At 33.2% G+C, this 20,554-nt stretch overlaps 1 long non-coding RNA gene across 1 annotated transcript; it reads left to right on the forward strand.

Annotated features, from left to right (window-relative positions):
• The first annotated feature begins 1,917 nt into the window (after positions 1-1,917).
• LOC134845138 (uncharacterized) lies at positions 1,918-6,391 on the forward strand. Its single transcript, XR_010162713.1, has 3 exons — positions 1,918-2,132; positions 5,668-5,753; positions 6,155-6,391. It is a non-coding gene; the product is annotated as an uncharacterized LOC134845138 (long non-coding RNA).
• Positions 6,392-20,554: the final 14,163 nt, after the last annotated feature.

The raw sequence follows: 20,554 nt of genomic DNA on the forward strand, positions 1-20,554 counted from the left end.
TATGTGTAATGAAAATGGTCAGAAGATTTTAAGCTACTTGCATAGCAACCGGCTATAATTGTTTCTTTATGCGAACTGTTTTTCAATATCTTAAATTTAATACTTTTTTCGGGACCCAGGGTGATTGATTGACGACAGTGTAGATGGAGTGTAAATCTATAATAAACTTTGCATACAATTCTTACAGATAAAGTCATGATTGATTCTACATGTATAGAGTTTTCATGTGTAAAAAACGAACATAACGGTTTTCAAAAATGTATAATTGTCCAGTTAATCAATTATCGAGGGAACCTTAGACCGTACAATTGATTATCTGATTCAATATATTCGAATGCTCTTGGAATAGAAATTTTAATCAGAATCCATAAACTTGATGATTATTTTCTTAAAGTCATTAACATTAAAATGTTTTCCTATAAAAAGTCCATAAAAATTGATTTTTTTTCGGCGAAAAACTTCGCTATTGCCAATTGTAAACTTCTTCATTTATAAATTACCCCTATAAGTTATTATGAGCGAGAAAAAACATTTTATAGATGAAAAATAGTTTAAAAGTCAATTAAAATATAATACTCTTTTTTTTGGATAAACTTTAATTGATGACTTTGAATTAAAAAATTTTTGCTGAAAGTCAAGTTTTTTAAATATCATCAATAAAGCTCCAGTGCGCGTCGTGTAACGCAGTCAAGGCAATGAGATTAATTTTTCCCGAGTTTTGACTTTCAGCATCATAAAAAATATCTTCAAACCTCACATAAGTTAGTCCAGAACATGGCCATGTTGGCAATTTTAAAACCCCTAAATGACCACAAAATAACTGCAAAACAGTTTTCGTTGTTGTTTGATTTTCAAGAGGCTTTTGTAAAATGATAAAAGCCTCTTTAATAAGCAAAAGACTTAGTTTTAGTGTCTTAGTCCGGGAAAACTAGTTCCAGAAAGTTAATTGGCGCTTTTCCGACAATAATAAAATTTTACAACATAAAGAAATTACTCTGCAAAAACAGAAAAAAGTAGCTGAAAACTAAATTTGTACCTCGTCTGCTTTTTTGATCGCAACAATTACAAATCATGATATTATATAAAGAGAAACTTTTTTTTTTGAAAATGGTCGAAATTTTCAGGGATACCTGCATTGCACGGGTAAACTGGTCAAAAGTTTTAACTCTCATTTTTCTCGCATTAATTCTAATTATTTGAGAGCAGCGAATCCAGAGTTTCCATTGGTTTTTTTATTCGTTATTCGTTATTCCTTATTCGGAAACCATTAATTATTTTAAACCATCTAATCGTTTTCACGCTCTATGTTTATTTGGATAGCTGGTTATTTAACTAATCTTAAAAGTTATTGAAAATGCATTGTAATCATTTTTTAGGTGCGCAACTTTGTTGTAGAAGTGCCTAGAATACTTTTTCAAAAAGTATTCGATTCAAAATTTAGTGCCAAAAAACTTGAAACCAACTAATGCACAATAATTCTAGATATTTTTCTAGATAATTCTAGATAATTTTCTAGATAATTGTAGATAAAGTTAAAAGATTCTAATTGAACATTGTACATTCCAATTTTTTTCTCATAATGTTAACTTATCAATTCACAAAACATAATTCCAGGTGATACAGCAGAACGAGCTTTTGTATAAAATTAGATTAAATTTTCAGAAAAGATTTAATCTAATTTTATACAAAAGCTCATTCTGCGGCATTTGAAATTATTTGGTGTCATTGAGCTGCATCCAAAAATCTTAGGCGCTGGCAACTTTTAAAAATCAAGCTAATTAAATTAAGCAAATATTATCACATCAAAACACTGTTTTCGCAGCACTTTTCGTTCTTATAAAATTTATATACGTTTGATCTAATTAAAAAAACTAAAACAAATACTCATATGAAATCATAACTCATAAACTTCAACGACCATATTAGTTAATCGATTTTGCTCACAAGTGTGCTCAACTTTGGTCTCAGTGTAAATCGGTGTGTTGTTTGAAAGAATGGCGTACATTGTCTAACATGTTCAATTTTGCCGTGTTATTTCTTGCATGCGCAATGATAGTTATCATAGACGTTTCGCCTGTGTCTTCTGGAGACGCGAATCTTCTGCAGAACGAGGAGGAAGGAGGTCTCGATTAGTTAGTAAGAATTAACTCTTTTAATCAAAATATCAAGCTCAGAATGGGCCAATATAGTCAATCCCTATCCAGCCAATCATAATTAAACCAGGACCCTCAGATTTTCAAAAAAAGTTTCAAAAAAATCTCAAAACTCTCATTTAATTTCCCTTGCAAATTATAGATTAAAACTTTAAAAAATAAATAATTTCTATGATGACTATTATTCAAAATCGTAATCTTTTTGATTTCTTAAAATCGTATTCTTTTTTTTTAAACGACTACTTTGAAAACTATCCACAATTCCCATAACTTCATGATATGAATTTTTCATTGGCAAGTTACATAGAATTGTATGAGTACCGGGGTCAAGGTCTGCGATTAAGAAGACGTTGTTAAAATTGTCACATACCCTTTTTAGTCGGAATTTCGTAGTTGCACTACGGGTTAAAATCGCGCCACTTTCTTCTCCCAAGTCGGAATTTCGTAGTTGCACTACGGGTTAAAATCGCGCCACTTTCTTCTCCCAAGTCGGAATTTCGTAGTTGCACTACGGGTTAAAATCGCGCCACTGTCTTCTCCTAATACTTTTTCTTAAGTCGCGCTGCCATCTTTTTTTTATGTCGCTCTCCCAGTCCTTAGTTAAATCGCGCATCCGGTCCTTGCCAGGTTTTTTTTGAGTTGATCCACTAGTTTTTTCTTTACAGGCGCCGCCAGTCTTTACTTGTCGCGCAGCCAGACTTTTTTTTAATTTCATGCCGCTAGTCTTTCCTTAGTTTGTGCCTCCACTATTCTGTTGAGTTACGCTGCTAGAAGTTTCCTTAAGTTGTATTACAAGTTTTTTTTGAAGGAGCACCTCCAGTTTTTGGTAACTAGCGCCGCAAAATTGAACAAAAAATATTGCTTAGAAATTCACAATGAGTATTGCTGAACTAAATGCTTACACATAGTTCCGACAAGTATACGCATTTTTTCAGCAACGATAAAATTGTCACAACAAAAACAGGATGCACATCACTACGAAAGCAGTCCTCGGCTTAGAAAAAAGACTTTGTAAGTCGCGCCGCACTCTGTTTTGAAGTGAATATGGAAGTCGCTCGGCGGGTCAAATTCGCACAAATCAGTCTTCTTTTTAGACACCAGCAGTCTGTTTTAAAAAAAAGCTAGTGGCGCAAGTTCAGAAAAGATTTTGCAGCTGCGGTGGTTTTATTTCAGTTGCGCCGGTCTTGAGTAACCAAGTTTGAATCGCGCCACTCTGGAGTTGCTAGAACGAAAACGAGCCGGGATCAAGTTAATATCCTCCCCATACCCCCCCCCCCCCTCAGATAGACTAAGTTAAGAACCTCCACCCCAGCGCTTAGTTTAAATTAAATTTGCCAAGCGCTGCATGTAAAATGCTCGAATCTGATTGGCTGAAAAATCCCAACGTAGAGCCAAGTTAACATCCTCCCCCCAATCGACTTTGGGTGGATGTTAACTTGGTCCACGAGCCGGACTGGAATTGCCAATCTTTTCTTAAGTGGCGGAATTCGTTTGGAGTAATTTTTTGATGTATGAATGTCTGTTTAGACAGCTTCTGGTTCCTTATTACTTATGGCTACGCACTGAGCCAGCCCGGTTTTTGTTTTTGTTCTTTTTTCACTAAATTTGCTGAATTTTGGTGAAAATTAAACCAAAACTTTTTTTTGAACTAAATGGTTTGAGATAAAACTTATTATTTAAAATTCCTCATAGAAAAAGATGTGCAAAAGCTCAAATTTTTGGTGAAAATTAACCCAAAACTTTTTTTTAAACTACATGGTTTGAGATAAAATTTTTTATTTAAAATTCCTCTGGGAAAAATATGTGCAACAGCACTATGATACCGTGGTCACACGAAAAAGCAACTATGATAGACGAGTCCCGCAAGCATTTTGCATTTTGCATGTTACAATTTTGGAAACTAATTTGTGAATAATTTGCTCAAGTCAAAAATCTCGAGAAATATGTTTGGTCAAAAATTGTTTAGATTAATAATTGTAATTAATATATGCTTCTTTAAACTTATTTTACGGTTTAGCAACCATAATTGGGTTGAATTATTTGTCATTGAAACTCAATGTTGGCGGCTTTTTTAGTTAACCGTAAAATGGTGAGGGGGAAAATTTTTCGAAGCAATTAACATAAATTTATTCGAATAAAAACAGCGAAATTTCTCTGAAATTCTTTCCGGGGTTACATCACCGATAAGCGATTTAAGTGCGGTTACGAATTTGTTATATAATGATAAGCGCTTATTGCTAAGCAGAGCATAGACACAAAGTGGATAAAACCCGCCAATCTGGATTTGTACGGTGTACAGCTGGTAAAACTGACTGGGGCAAGTTTTGAAAGTACCGTCTACAAGCCAGGTTTTGTTGTACAATTTAAGTGCATTGAGGATCTCAATGTCGCCAAAAATTATTATGCGTTCCGTATCTAATTTTCCGCTATCAAATAGACAAACTTGCTTAAAACGATCGGGTCATCTGTGGCAATAGTGGGCAGGGATGTCGTTTGCTTACTTCTGTTTAAAAATTGCGTTAGCGCCGACCGAGAGTGCAAAGACAGTTGGGTTGCTTTGTCGTCCTGCACCAATTGCAAACTAGCTGCGATTATCTGGCTGTTTACTGGATTTAATTGATTCCTAACTGTTTCCTTCAATTGCTGAACTAGTTGCCGAGCTTCTGGGCGTCCTTCGTTGAGCTCATGACTATGCTCGTTGCTCTGTGAAATTATATCGCTCCCAGAAGTGTTTAAAGTTTTCGAGCATTTATACGATCTCCTTTTGCTGCAGCGCCAGTGTGTAGTTGTCTTCGTATCGCGTTTCTTTTGAAATTCATGGCCGTCAAGAATAATCAGTGTTTGGCCTTTTTGTGAGGTTCCCCACGTAAAAGAATTCAAATTTGACTATTCAATAAGTAAAAGAGGGAGATAATGAACGCATAGTGTATACATTTTCAATTGAGTTGTTCTAATTCAATACCATATTAACACTTAATTAAACACATGTTGGCACTATGTTAATCCCAAAAGTGAGTCCAGTTTAATTTTAGTTATCTCAAATTTTCATTGTTTTTTAATAGCGCGAACCTAATTGAGATATCATTACTCTAGATATATTTCTGCTTACACTTTGATCATGATTTTTGTTCATAATTCATGGGATATTTTTAATTGGCATGGGATTTTATGGCATGGGCGATTTTGTACAAGGGATGTTTTAGTATGGTATCTTTTTCATGGGAGCTTTTGGTAGGATCTTTTGTCCTGACACCAAAATTATACTGAGATAGGCGTTGAGACTTGTATATTTTTTTGCTTATGAAAAAAATACTATACTCAGAATTTTTTTAGCGTTGTATGTGTAGACTTTTATGCGTAAAGGTTTGTCTCTGGATTCCGGGGAAAACACAATTCTGCTGGACTTTTCCGGCATAGTTTTTTGAACTGCATTGGAAAGATCCACTTCGAGATCTTGTATTACTTCACTTTTTAGTTTATGATACAGATTACGTAATTCAGCATTCTATTCTAGTGAGATGATGATTGTGTATGCATTGGCCGTTTTCTCTCTCCTGATGGTGATTGGATGTCTGTTGTATGGAATGTGCCACATGATTGGTAAGCTTTTGTACACAGAGCTGTAGATAAAATTTAGTAAATAAAGTTATCTCAAATATTTTATCTAAAATTTAGCCACTCGAAAATAATCCAACAGATTTCAATTAGTTTGAAAATGGTTACAAAGGTGTGCAAGATAGGGATTAAAACAACAATTGATTGCAATCAGTTTATTTAAATCTTGCTGCAAAACTCATTCTAACTGTACAATCAAAAACAGAGCCAGGGAGCACCCATACAAGAATCAGATTTAAAATGATGAAGACAGAAATTGCCATACTTTTGGTTATACTTTAGGACATCCATTTTTGGAGGGAGTCTTTGTATTTTTCAAAAAAAAAAATTGAAGAGCGGAGCCCGCACCAAATGATAGCTGAACTTTGATTCACATTCTTTTTTAGACACTAAATCAGAAAAAAGAGAAGATAGTTCTGGCACTGTCTACAATCAAGTTCAAAATGAGGCAAAGTAATGCAACATCATGTTACTTCTAGAGGTCTGAGCATATCTCAACTCTGCTTCAACATTCGGAAAATTGATACCAATGTCTTGTTGTACATTTTAAGTTTGACCTTGTAATTTAGATATGTAGATATTTATTTCTTTTGTATCTCAAAAATTTATAAATTCTGTTTTCAGCCAAGAGTTTTTGTATTTATATATCAAAAAAGATTTCTCCTGCATCTCGATTTGAAATGCTGCAACAGCCATCATGGGAAATGAAGATTATTAGAAATGACGATTATTAGAAAGATTATTAGAGCTAATTTTTGTGAACCGCAATCATTTTGCAGTCATTGTAAAAGGAAGCAAAAAGGAAACTGTCCAAAAATATAGCTATAAAAATTTTTGATACAAAAATAAGTATGATAAAAATACAACAAAAGAACATCAAAACACACACTATAGCTTTTTAAATACATATAATAAATAGCTATTACTAAAAACACGAAATACAATTGTTTTCGAGGCGCAATCAGATCGTAAGCCAGGTAAGCAAATTGACAACAAGTGCGAAGCTAGTCATAGACACGCAGATTGATAGCTGTAACAAGACTGATCGTAAGCCCTGAATGTTCCAACTGCTCTTTAATTGGTCTCGAATAGTATTTGGTAAATTAAATATTGGCAAAACTATGAACTTTAGGCTGATAATATCAAAATTTAAGTGTTATAAGTGGCTGTATAAAATAGCATGTAGATAGAATAGCTCAAATTTTGCTAGCTTTATTTACGTGTTATAGAGAAATTTTTGTAATCAAATTTGCAATTCTGGAAGAGCAATACATATCGTGATTCTGAAAAACTGGATGAACAAATCGACATGGCCATTTCGTGGAAGATGCATGTCTATTTATTCATTTTCGCTATTTTTTGTCAGACAAAAAACGGAATAAGAGCTAATTCAATTCTTTGTTGTGCTCATTTCTGATTTAGTTTATTGAGATCGATAGGTGGAAAGTTGTGGATAGTTTTAGTATCAAGAAATCTGATGGGCTAACATGTAATTGAACAGCTTTTCGAAAATTTCGAATTTTTATGCTATTTTACCTTTATGCTAAAGCTACTGTCCCCTACAAATTGAGTCGTGTATAGAATTTAAAAACCCATTAGCTGCATCAACTCAATTTAGAACGGTTTTGTGGTGCGGACTAATTTGCTACGTGTAAAGTTTAAAACGAGCAGTTAAATTAGGTTCTTGGTAGGTTGCTATAGTAGTTTTGACACCCGGCTGCTCCCATACATATTAAGAAATCGTTCCCCCGAGGAACCAGAGTTTCGTAATATTCGTTTGAATAAAAAAAACACTCGAGTATTTATATTTTTCACTTTCTTCAAAAGTCTGAACGAAAAATTGCCAACAAAAATCAATTGCGCTGAAAGCACTATTAATTTTTTAAAAAGACATCAAATTACATCTTGATAGAAAACCTATTTTGAAATGTTTTTGAAATTCAAACTACTGCTGAAAAACCTTTCAAATGATCAAAGCTAAACTCAAAGTTTTTTTTGTGCTGTAGTTCCATCTCTTCTCTCGGATGTTTGAAACTAAAATAATTTAAAAGCTAAGAGTTGTTGTCAGTTAGCTTGTACATTTATAAACCTCTGGTATCTAGAGATGAAAACAGAGGGCGTTTTGTACCTTGCATCTAATGAAATGAAGTTTAAAAACTTACAAACCAATTAACAGCTACTCTTAGTGTATCTCCAAGAGAAGTTCGTATCTCCCAAAGACAGCAACATTCCCAGAGAAGAGATCAAACTACAGAAAATAAAAATTTCAAGCGCACTTCTCTTGTTTTTTTGGACAGATAGGGACTTTAAAAGGACAGATAGGGACTACAAATTTACGTGTAAATTTGTAAATCGAATCGAGTCTACCCCATAAAGTTTGTAAAATCCAATCAGGTAAATTTGTTAAAACCAATGAAGTCTACCTTATAAAAATGTTGTATAAAAAGCGAAGTCTACCTTACAAAAATTTATAAACTAAAAAACGCTATTAAGCAAGTTTTATTTAAAAACTCTGATAATAATCGGTTTCTTTTAAAATTCGTTTTTTTTTAAAACTAGACTTAGATTATAATTTCAAAAAAGTTGTTGTTGAAAAAAGGACCACTGAGAAAAGGGATTCTAAACATGCAGCATTGGAAACTCTAATTTAAGGGATAAATCTCTCCCGTTCTTTAAAATTGATTCGAGTTTTTTTGTTTAAAAATTGATCAATTCAAAAAAATTGAATGATTTGCTTGTCCCCTACTATGTTCAAAATCAAGAACTAATTTTGATTCTTCTACCGGCATCCAAATTTAGGCGTAAGTATTCGATTTTAACGGATTATGATGGTGATTTTTCGACAATTATAGTTGATTGATATTTTACCAAAACAAGGTGTTACCAAAAAATTCGATCATAATCGTAAATTTTTCCAAAAGTTATAATCTCTTGAAACTCATTGATATTGATTGTAGTTTGTACAAAAAACCTTTATATTCGATTATAATCGATTATAAACGTCAAAACTATCAAAAATCATTCTCGTTTATAATCAATTAAAATTGATTATAAATGCTGCATAAAACTCCTTATGATTGACTTCAATGGATTATAAGTACTGAACTGCTTCGCAAAAAATTAAACTAAAAAAAAGCTACAAGTATGAGTATGCATACTTTTAAATCGAAAGGGTTTTTGTAGTATTTAAATTTTCTAATGAAGATATTTCAAGAAATTTGCTGGTTGTGATTAATTGAATAATATGTGAAATAATGGTGGTTTAAAACTCGCCGAAACGAATAATTTGTGACCTTTAACGCACGATATAAGTCGCTTGAATATCGTCTAAGAGGCAAAAAATCACAATTCAGAAATTGTTCAAAAACTATCAACTGCTAAATTAGCAAATTTAAAATCTTCATAGTTTAACCTGCAGGATAAAAACATCTGTATTTGTTCAATTGACTTTTTTTGATTTTTCTATTTATTCGCATAAAAGACTACAGAAGAGTTAATTTCTAAAGTATGAAGCAATTGGATTTCTTGTATAAAGGAAAAGCTCTGAAGGCTTCCCATTAAAAAAATATTTCCGAGTAGCTCATTTTAAAGTATTTTTGATTTACTCTAAATTTGGTTTATGTTTTTCCCATTTTAATCTTTGTGCTCATATTGAAAAAAGAACGAAGAAAAATAACAATTTCATTAGCATAAAACAATAGCAACTCTAGTATAAGAAAATATTTCGAATTAGAATATTTTGATTTTACGAAGGAATAAATTTTTTTTAATTTGCTGGCCTCATTTCGTCTTGGAATGTTTTTGAGTCAGTCATGGTTGGCGGCGTTGAAACGATACGAAATTAAGATCTGTAACTCTGACAAATTCCAAAAGTGCGCATCAATATGATCGCACGGCCAACTTGGTGTTTTCACTCATTATCCCTCTCTGCCCTTTAACACCATTAACATTTTACGTTTCTCGATTTAAGGTCGCTGGTGGGCGCACTATGCACGCATTGCAGCTTCCTAGGAATAAACGGCTCTAATTTTTGTTGTTCCCTTTGTTCAAAAATTGTTCAAAAACTAGCAACTGCTAAATTAGCAAAGTTTAAATCATTCATTTCATGGTAAGCTGGCCACACAATGGCGCGACTGAGGCCGTTATTATTAGCTACATATATCTACATAATTTATCGATTTTAAACTTAAAAATGTATTTATGTTTTGATGTTAGTTTTTGGTATTTTGCAATTAAATTGTCAAATAAGAGTTGAATTGCCTGGAGTTATACTGTGAAAGAGTGAAATGACTGGCTTTAAAATGTTTGATGATGTATTGCTTAGTGTTAACTTGTAGGGCACGGTTTTGAAGTTTGGAGTTGATATCTTCACTGGGGTAGGACACGGGTTGGAGTTGATATCTTCACTGGGGTACAAAACTATTTGTTAATTTTTTTACTTCCATTTTTTTATTTTTGTGAAAATGTTCCTAATTCACATCAAAAAAGTACACCAAATCTACAAAAAAAAATTTCTCGAGATGTGGTTAGAGAATCTTCAATTTTTTTAAAATCAAATTGAATCATCTATCGCATTTGTTTGTGTGTAATCGTTGATGTCAAATGAATCTCAAATTCCAAATGCAAATCTCTCAATCTTTAAATTTTAACCAAGCACAATTTAAAGTAAAAATATCAAACTTGGACTATTTGATCAAACAAAAATATCTATTTGGTAAAATTATCAAACTTGGGTCAATTTTTTGAGACGAACTTGTTTGCGCGATGCCATTATTTGCGCAAAAGAGCTACTCCATGATTATCCGAATTGCCAATTTTTGAGCCCATATAGTTTTACAAAAAATTTTCAATGTCTAGTGAAATGTCTCTTTAAACTTTCAGACCAGAAAATCAATATTTCTTAGATACCAAGCTAAAACATTATATTAGTTTCGTCACAAAGTTTGAACTTCAAATACGCTGTTTAAAATGTTTATTTCCCAAAACTTAAGCGAAAGCCAGAACATTATCTAAGATGGATCTTATAATTTTATCTAACAGTTAACAGCAGGCGCAAAGTTATGAAAAAAACCCTATTGTCAAAAAAAATTTTTAAATATACGTTTTTTGAAAATTTATGAACGCATTTGGGTTCAAGTGAAGCAATTAAATGGCTTGATACGAGCCGTTTCTGTAACAGCTTGATACGAGCCGTTTCTGTTGCTTTTATGCTCTCATATCTTTATGCTTTATGCTCTTATATCTGTGGCAGTTTTCTGCAAATGTTTAGCTTTCGCTTATGCCTGCTTATAGTATTTTTGGGGTCGAAATTCTTACTGGTCATTAATAAAAAAAACACTTTAATTACACATCGAAACAAAAAAAAACACTTTAATTGCACATCGAAATTAATTTCAATACACAAGTGTATGTCAAATGTTTTCTGTTTTTTTTCTATCAGTTCATAAAAATATTATAACATCATTAGATATACATAGTTACAATAACAATAAACAAAACAAAATCTTTTACAATTATCGATGATTACTTTTCACCTGAGAGCTTCAAGGTGGTTTAAATTTAAATGTTATTATATAAACTTGAAGCTTTTCCATGAAACTTTACCATGAGTTGCCACAGAGGGGTCTTCTTTAAATAATAATAAATAATAATTCTTGAATTTTATCTTTGCTTTTCTGTATGTTACTATGTCTTTAAAATTGACTTTATCATCTGTTAGTTTGTTCCAGATTATGACGGATTTTTTAAAGAAGGAATTTTCTATGTATTGCCCATTCTATCTGTCGCCGAAATATAATTTTTTGTTTCTTGTATTAGTATCTATTTGGTGGTTATCATACTCAATGTTATAATAGGCTGGCAATAATTGATGTTATATTTTCCAAAAGTGACATAATATTTTATAGTCCAGAAACATTCTTACTGGTCATATATTGTGTTTTAGCTTCAAGTCGTATTTTGCACAATCGCAGCAAGTTTTTACTGCCCAGCTTAACTGTTTTTCCAGAGATATCATTAGGTTAGCGGATATTCCACTTGAAAGAATTGCTGGGTAATGCAAATGACTAATTACCAGTGCATGCATTATCAAGAGTCTTGTTTTCACTGGCAATGGCTTGTTGATTAATTGAAGTGTTTTTATTCCGCATGCCATTTTCTTGAGAATGATTTTGATTTCATCTTGGAAGGTGAGAAACTGATCTAAAACTACTTCTAGGTATTTAACATTGGTTTTTTCCTCAGTTATTTTGTCATCTAGAGTTATAGTATACTTTTCATCCTTTTTCCTTGAATGTTTTTTGCTGAAAACGATGAGTTCTGTTCTTTTTTGCATTCAATTGAAGTGAGTAATCTAAAAAATAATTTGACAACAGACTGCAATTGGCTTCGAGTGCTTTAATAACTTTTTGTGGATCGTTATTTTCACAGAATAGTAAAGTATCATCCGCATATTGAACTATTTTACATGTTTTGCCAATTTTTTTGTTGAGATCGTTAATGTAGAGATTGAATATTAGAGGGCCAAGGACAGTGCCCTGCGGGACACCCTGCTCAAGTGCAATCCAATCGGATTCGGTGTTGTTAACAGTTGTTTTCTGGCTTCGGTTGGTGATAAAGGAATTGATCTTTTCTATAGCTTCTTCGGAAAAGTTTAACCCTTTTAGTTTCTGTTTAAGATAAGTATGATCAATAGAATCAAATGCTTTAGAGAGATCCAGTAAGGAACATGCTACAGTTTTGTTGTTGTCTATTGCTTTTCTGAATGCTTAAGTGCAATAAAGAATAGCGTCGATTGTTGAATATGATGTTCTGAACCCAAACTGGGTATTACTTAGTAATTTTTGGGGTATCAGATATTCGTTGATTTGTTTATATAACAATTTTTCAAAAACTTTTGAGAGAACCCCAGTTATAGAGATAGGCCTATAATTTTCTGGTAGTTCTGGATCTTCTCTTTTGTATATTGTTGTGACAATTGCTTTTTTGAGCTTGCAAGGATATGTCTTGTTTTTCAAAAACTCATTGTATAGAAATGTCAGATGTGTGTATATTTCATTGCAGCCATCTTTCAATGCCCAGGCTGGAATTTTGGATAAACATGGTGCCTTTTGACAATTTAAATTATGTATTTCGTTTTTTACATTCAGCTGATATGATGAATCGGAATGAAAATTTATTATTATTTCGAATTTTGCATGTAGAAGTCGGTGGACTTTGCCTGATTTTCGAATTTTTCTCATAAAAGCATCCAAGAGTTGAGAACTTGTAATTTAGCAGGTTCGCCATCTGTAAACTATTGGTTATGAAATTGCCGAAGGAGTTTCTAAGTAATGGAATGAGAATGGAAGATTTTTTTCTTGTATCGTTTTTTATACTCCATTTTTCGCGTTCGCTTTTTTTCGAGTTGAACAGTTGGGATATAAATTTATCATCTTCGTAGTTTACCTTTGGTTTGTCGTTGCGAATGAAAATAGTCTTCTGTGGGGCACATTCTTTAATGGTGTCAGCAGGGTTAGATGTGAAGATGTCGAGCATTATTTCGGGATTATTATTGACATAGAAACTTCTCCAAGTTATAGCTGATAGTTTTTGTTTGAATTTGTAATTGGAGAATTGGATTTCTCATATATTTTACGTTTGATTGGTCTTACATTGTTGTTCAGCTTAAGTTCTGTAATTAATGCTGTTGCTTGGTGGTCGGTCTTAATTGGTGGTGTGAATACTATTGAATTATTTGTTAGATCTTTCATGCCTAGGTCGGTGATAATATAGTCAAATAGTGCTTTTGAGTGAGTATGTGTTAATTTGTTAGTGACGTCCAGGTTATATGGTATTCGGATTGTATCTAAAGACTGTTTGTCGTCTTCGTTGAGATAGTTGAGATTGTAATCTCCTAGTAAAATTAGGTTTGAATTAAATGACTGTGCATGGTCAACTTATTTGGCTAGATCTTCTAAGAAGTCTGTTTTATTGTTTCTATTAGGATTAAAGGCTAGGTTTAATAGAGTGGTTCCATCATTTTTGTTGAGTCCGGCTTTAATTTCTATCCAGATGCTATCATACTTTTTGTGCATGTTGTTTAAGTCATATCTTTTTTTGGGTTTAACTTTTTCGGAACCAGTAACATGACCCCTCCACACATTTTTTACTTGATTCATAATTTCTATCACATCGGAACAATTTATATTTGTCATTGTCTATGACCCATAGTTTATCGTCATTTGTATCATTGAACCATGTCTCGGAAAATCCGAAAATTGTATTATCATTAAAAGTTTTGATAAGTTGATTGAGATCTGAACGCTTTCTAGCTAAACTTCTACAATTAAGATGTAGTACTTTTAAGTTGTTGTTGTAGTTTTCCAGTTTTTTCTTTATTTGACTGAATTTCATGAAGGGTCTTGGATTTGGGTGGATATCCCCTGATGTTAGGAGAGTTTTATGAGGGGGCCTTTCTTGTTTTTTTTATAAGTCTTGCTTGTGTTTTTTATATAATAATTGTAATAGAAATAGCTTATATTATTCAGTATAGTGCAATAAAGTTTGTTCGAGTATATCGTGGCAACCCATGGAAAAAGATATTTTCCTTTTCTTTTATTCAGTACCTCATAAGCTACAAATTGATCGCTTTCGCAGAAGCTTATGACAGATATGCTAGTTAAGGCAAAAAGTAACAGCATATCGCTTTGTAGAAAAATTATAGTTAAAATTACAAATAACAATCGTTTATCAAAAAGAGAGTCTTAACTAGCTTAATTTAATAATGAAAACCTTGCGAGTAGATATATGACTGCTGGTTACGATTCAGGTTATGGTTATAATTACTATCACAGCCCCATGAGTTGTTGTTGAAATTATTTTGACCAGTTTGTCGGCCATGACCAGTTTGTCGGCCATATGGGTGCATGCGATCGTTACTATAGGGTCTATTGGTAGACCTATAAACATTTTTATTTTGATAATTGGAAAGCGATTTTTGGTTGGATTTCGCTTTTCCAGTATAATCAGAGGCTGGTTTTAGCCTCGGGAGTTTACTTGAGTGTTTGAACACGTATGAGCCGAGGCAATTGCGCAAGAATGGTATACCTAATTCATCGTTCAGGTATATAGTGTCAAAATATAAACTCTGACAGCTGTCCAAGCTTTTGATGTTTGAGTTTAGATTTAGCACCTCAAATCCCGTTGTCGAACCATACATTTCATTCAGAAAACGATTATAATGATCAATTTTGTCATTAGCATCATCATTGTTAAGTATTGGTGGTATTTCGCAAATAACAATCGAATCTGGTGAAAATTTTGCAGTTATTAAAGCGATAAGTTCTTCATATTTGGCGCTAAATTCATCAATCGTTGAGTAAATTTTTAAAGATGGAGTTTGTCCCATCTTGGATTATCACACACTTAAGTTTTTTTTCAGTATATTGGTCAAGGACTTTTATTTTCTCCTCAGTGGAGCTACCCCTGTATGCATGAACAATCGTATCATTGGGGAAAGTTTTAGTTTTTACCCTAGCAATTATACTTGAACCCAAAATCAAGTTTACACACTCCTCTGGTACAGGAAAAGGCGAAAAGTTTCTCACATTTTTGATGCTTCTTTTGCTTTCGTCGATGTTGACTGTAGTTTGCCATCCTTGTCTGCTTCCGATGTTTTCTCAATAAAATATATTATTTTACGAGAATCTTCCTTTTGGTGGTACAAATCGGAGTAAATCTTGTATAATGCTGATTTTTGAAGTCTATTAAATTCTTCCTGGCTAAGTTTTTTGCTTGACATGGTTAAAATGGATGCAAATGACTGGTAACTGGAAGGACACTATTTGATAATGACTTCAGATCCTGTATTTCTGCTAAATAATTTAATTACAGTGCTGAGATAACTATCTTTTTCTGCAAATTAATTTCCTTTTTTTCTGCTCTATAACTTTCTTCTGCAAATATAAGTTTTCTGCAAATCTAACTGCTCAAACTTTTTCTGCTGTATAACTTTCTTCTGCAAATATAACATCAGCCGGTTTTTGAAATGCATAAATTATAAACATGAAAAATACCTTCAACCATGTTTTACTTTTCAACTTTTCGAAACATCCTTTGGAGGCTTAAATTTTATGAAAACGCCAATAACCAGTGAAGAAAGATCATGAATTTCAGAAATTCTTCAAAAAAAAGATTTCAAATTAATCTTATTTCATGACTTAATGAGAAAATTTTCGGCTTGAAGTCCCTAATTTTACGATTCGGCTTGAAGTCCCGTCGGCTTGATGTCCGGCAGCCCTATTTTTGATGTTCATACTCTCTCTAAGACTTAATATGTTTTTAGATTCTAGTGTAAATAAAAGTGCATTCAAACTTTCTCTCGCAACAATAGCTAGCTCGTATCAACCGTGCAATTTCCCCCTTTAATCGATTTAGGGGAGATAAAATACTGGCTTTTCATATAACAAATTTGATGGCAAACTAATGTAATCTCATTAATAAAAAAAATTAATTGAAAAAACTATGAATCATAATTTGGCCAATTGACTGAATAAAATAGATATTCTTTTTGAAAAATTTGCGCAAGCATTCTAACTTGCGCTTTTGTTTGAAATGAATTTTTGAAATTTATACGTATTAGAGGGTACTATACGATAGGTTCCTTAGAGGGGAGATTGTGTGGTTGATGGCTTTAGTCATCCAAACCAAATTCGGAACCTACTGCTGATTTCAGCTCCTCAAGAGCAGCTCTGAATTTATTTGTAGCTACAAAATTTATAGCAATTTTTGGTTGTACTTTCGAAGAAAACGGAATATGTATGCCTAGGGCGGTTTCTTGATTCTGTCACTTAAAAGCGATCGATTTAATAGTTGTTATCAAAACACTTTTGATCCCCATTGAAGATTTTGACTCACCAAAATCAATTTAAAAAAGATATTTTACTCCAGAAAATTTTCGCAAAATTTTGGGAATTTGAAAAGTGCCAATTTGGCCTTGTTTGGTTCCCAACTCGGCTCGAGTCAAATTCTTAAAGCCTAAATATGAAAAGACGACCTCAACCCAATGGAATGTGATCCTTCTCTTATTTATTTCGCCCCTCTTAAATTTTTCACAGGTTGGAAGCAAACTAGGTATAATCAACAGTTTAATTAGAGAGCGATAAAAGAAAAGTAAATCAACTTCTATATATATGGAAAACTAACCGCCTGTTGAGATCTGATCTCGTGATATGACATCGCGCGATATAGCGTGACATTGTGCGATATCGCGTGACATTGGAGAGCGATAAAAGAATAGTAAATCAACTTCTATATATAAGGAAAGTTAACCGCCTGTTGAGGTCTGATCTCGTGATATGACATCGCGCAATATTGTATGACATCGTGTGATATGCAATCATGTTCTTTTTTTGAACAAAAAAAGTGGGAAGTGATTTCTCTATGAAGTAAGAGGTCATTTCTGCGAATCTTAACACTCCTCCTTTCAAAATAAGTACTACATCGTAGCCTACACTAGTCTGAAGGTTCAGTTTTACCATTTCCCAGACGATGTTTGTTGAGAGTAATATCACTTTTTTTGTCCTATCTCAAATATCCTGATCAATTTGCCTGCTCTGCTTTAAAACTTCATACTCTTCCTTATCTTTAAACCTAACTTCATGTCCATGCTCTGAAACTTCTCAACCTTGCATAAGTTTCTCGACTCATTTTTACCTCGTTCATCTAATGACGTTGGATGGGCTCTAGACTCATTTTTCAGCTGAACCTCCTACATTATATCATCGTCATTTATTATCAAATTCTCATTTTGATCACTAAAATTCTCAACCTTTTCTTCTGTCTCTCTGTAAAAATAAATCTTATTGACACTGAACTCTGAAAATTGTTTTGCACTTTATCAACACTTATTTTGTCGTGTTTTATAGTTTCTATTATTTTCCAAAAAAAAACATTTCCCTGCTCATTAAGTGGTTAAACTGTCCAATTTCCTGGACTATTTTACGAAAACTATTTTAGCTTCTTCTTTAGTAACTTTTGAGACGGGCACAGTTTTTTTTTAGTTTTCTGGTACATAGAATCAATCACTATTTGAAAAGTTTTTCAAATTTTGTTTAGAATCTTTCACAAAAAACTCTTTTCACAGTTCTTTTACCTAAAACCTTAGACTCCATTTTGTTAGCGTTTTCAACAGTTTAGCTAAGACTCCAGCTCAAAAAACAAGTTCCTATCCTTTATCATATCGCAAGTTGAGCCTGAATCTAGGTCACCGTCGACTTTCTCGGCTGAGTTGTAAAAGCTAAAATAAGTTTCATTTGTGTCAGCCAACAGCTGGTATACTCTCACGCTTTTTCTCTCTAAGTGCTTCTTACAATCCCTAGCTATGTGTCCTATTTGAAAGTACCTAAAAAATTTCATAGGAGGTCTATCAGTAGATGACTAGTTAACTTTATTCTCTAATTTAGATCTGCAATGATCTGCTATGTGTTTGTCTTATTGCACCCAAAACACGTTTTTGTCCTAGATATAAACGAATGTTCAGTATTCTCCTTTCTTATTCCTATGATCACTTTGAAAGTTTAACCAGTTTTTCTTAATGCCCATCAAATTCGTATCATCTTTGCTAAACTTAAGCAAAGTACAAAACGTTTTGAACTCTTTTGGCAGGCCTTTAGGAATGATTGACACAAAAATCTTTTCACTTAACCTCGTCTACTTCATCTAAGTTATACTGCAACTCTTCCGCTCTAGTGTTATAATCGACTACACTCTCTTTAGGTTCCAACTTTATCGAAGTTAAATCTGAAATCAATTGCTGCAGTCTTGGTCTGTCGGCGCCTTTGAACCTTGTGCACAAAAATTCTCAAGCCATACTTCCCTTCCCTCTATATGGTCTCAAAAACAAAACAGATTTTTTGTCTGAACATTGGACCAACTCATACCAAACATGCAATTCTTTTTCACCTAAGTTTTTCTCCCTTTTCTTAACGATGCCTCTTTCTGTTCTATAGTAGCATTATTCCTAAACTGGGTGCAAAGTCTTTCTCATCTACTTCTCTATCGATAACTTTATTCAGTTTAAGATGAAAAATTCTTGCCTCAAATTGCTCTGCAAAGTACAAAAAATCTTCTTCTTTTCCTGAAAACACTATTCTCTCTGACTTTCACTTAAACCGTATTGCTCTGAACAAATAACTTATGTTCCACTTACTTTTCAATGACAAAATTTCAGTCTATGCTATATCAGCAAACATATCGCAGCGCATAATATAAGTAATCATGTATCTCATTACATAAGTCTGATCCATAACCTAACGGTAAGCGTACTTGATAACTAATCAGCGATTTAGCAAAGCTAAGGTTACTTCACAGACTTCATACATAGTAATATATAGCAGCAAAAATAGAAATTTTGTAGTGTTTTGTTTCGTGGAATTTCTATTCTTTAAATCAGGTTCGAGTTCAGATCTCGCAGCGACGGGTTACGATCCTCCCAAGCAACAACAAATTTCTAAAAATTTATAAGACACCACATCAATTGAGTTTAGCGAATTGAACCGTTTGTTGGTTTCTAATTATCACTGTTTCTTTCTCCCTCTCTCTCTCTCTGTGTGTGTGTGTGTGTGCGTGTGTGTGTGTGTATTTTTCTCGTGTGCTTCTTTCAGCTTTCCTTGTGATTCCAGACTTCTGTGTGTGTGTGTGTGTGTGTCTATTTTTCTCGTGTGCTTCTTTCAGCTTTCCTTCTGATTCCAGACTTCACTGATCACTGAATTGTCTCAATGCCCTATCTCAATGATCCTTTTTATTGCTCTGTTGTCTATCTGCTAGTTCATAATCTTCTTTGTGACTTTTTCCTCGATTGTCTTTTTTTGTGATTTTAACTGTGTTGGCAACAAAATACAGCTTGCTCTCTCAAAGTTTTTTGTTAAACCAGTCAGTCTTGATTTTTGACAATTATGTTAGCAGCTGGGTCCATAACTTTTCACAGGGTGGCAGCAAAACTAGGTATAACCAACAGTTTAATTCGAGAGTGATAAAAGAATAGTAAACCAACTTCTATATATATGGAAAATTAACAGCCTGTTGAGATCGGATCTCGTGATATGACATCGCGCGATATCGCGTGACATCGTGCGATATCCAACCATGTTCTTATTTGAACAAAAAAGTGGGAAATGACTTCTTTATAAAGTGAGAGGTCATTTCTCCGAAACTTAACAAAATTTTTTTGTCCCAGTTTACCATAATTTTTTTATGGGACTTCTTTGTATATGAGCAAATTAAGAGTAAATTGTTTGTGGGGCAATGCAAATGAAAATGTGGCCATCACAGAATGTGTCCCGATCATCGCAAGGAAATTTGCTGAAAAAAAAACATTCCCTAAACTCTTTTTGAACAAACTCAATAAAACTGGTGTTTCAACTGATGCGCTTCTATAAAATTTGAAGAAATCTGGATCAAATATCATCTACACCGATAGTTTTTTTCGGGAAACGTTTAAAAGTGCCTTGGATTTTCTCAAAAAGGTTTTGAAAAAGTATTTTTTTGATTTTGTTTTTCAAATTATAGCCGGTTTCAAAATTGAATATTGAAGAAAACCATAAAAGATTTTATTCAGAAGAATTTCATCTTTTCGAAGATTGGAGCTTCAAAAAAACCTTGGACTACTTGACGTACAAACTTTGTTTTAGAATTCAATTGAACTTTATCGTTTATTTTCTGACCTCTACTTCGAACTTTACTATGTCGCAAGTTTCAGATTTATTCAAGCAACTTTTTCTTTCTATTTATTCCAATCTGAAGCCATG

Source organism: Symsagittifera roscoffensis, chromosome 4 (assembly GCF_963678635.1).
Source record: "Symsagittifera roscoffensis chromosome 4, txSymRosc1.1, whole genome shotgun sequence".
Taxonomy (NCBI): domain Eukaryota; kingdom Metazoa; phylum Xenacoelomorpha; order Acoela; family Convolutidae; genus Symsagittifera; species Symsagittifera roscoffensis.